The sequence below is a fragment of the Egretta garzetta genome, unplaced genomic scaffold (genome assembly GCF_000687185.1).
Source record: "Egretta garzetta isolate BGI_Z169 unplaced genomic scaffold, ASM68718v1 scaffold71, whole genome shotgun sequence".
NCBI classification, from domain to species: Eukaryota; Metazoa; Chordata; class Aves; order Pelecaniformes; family Ardeidae; genus Egretta; species Egretta garzetta.
This window is the reverse complement of record NW_009258618.1, coordinates 750,179-750,828: the sequence shown is the minus strand read 5'-3', so window position 1 is coordinate 750,828 and position 650 is coordinate 750,179.

The window sequence follows — 650 nt, the reverse complement described above, 5'->3', positions numbered from 1 at the left end:
CCCTTCTGCTGCCTTTTCCCTTCATTTCATCAGCGCTGGGAAAAACAAGCAGGTTCCATTTGAAAGGCTTCTGATTTCCTGATGGAAAATAAAGGGGGGAGCGAGTTCCCCGCTGCTGCAAACCAAAATCGCATTGGTGTTTCTGTAAGCCCAGCACATCCCAGCATGGGAGGCTCGCTTTAAATCTCCTGAGACAGAAACAGGTTTGTTCTGGACACTGCACAGTGTTTCCTCTGAGCCAAGAAACGCTTTCGTGTGTCAAAGAGGCGCTGCTCGGCTGCGAGCCAAAAGCCTCACTCCGTAACGATCCTCCGCTGGTGATCTGGCCGAGAGACCCGGGGCTCCGCTGGTGCGGCACGCGCTGCCTAAGCGTGATGGGGGTGTTCTCAGGCCGCATTTCACTCTCAAAACCGCCCGGTGCTGGATCCTCAGGCAGTAGGGTGACCCTCTGCCCTCGGGGCCTGAGTTTCACTTTGCTGTGCGCAAGGTTGGGGCCTTTCAGAACCCCTTAATTGCTCCTTCACCCCAAATGTGTTCCAAAACATCTCAACAGGCTGCACAGTGGAACGGGGGGGGAAAACAGTCATTTTGGCCACTGTGGTGGTGGCGCCTGCTCGGAGGCGGGCGTGATGGTGGCTGCAGAACCGTCC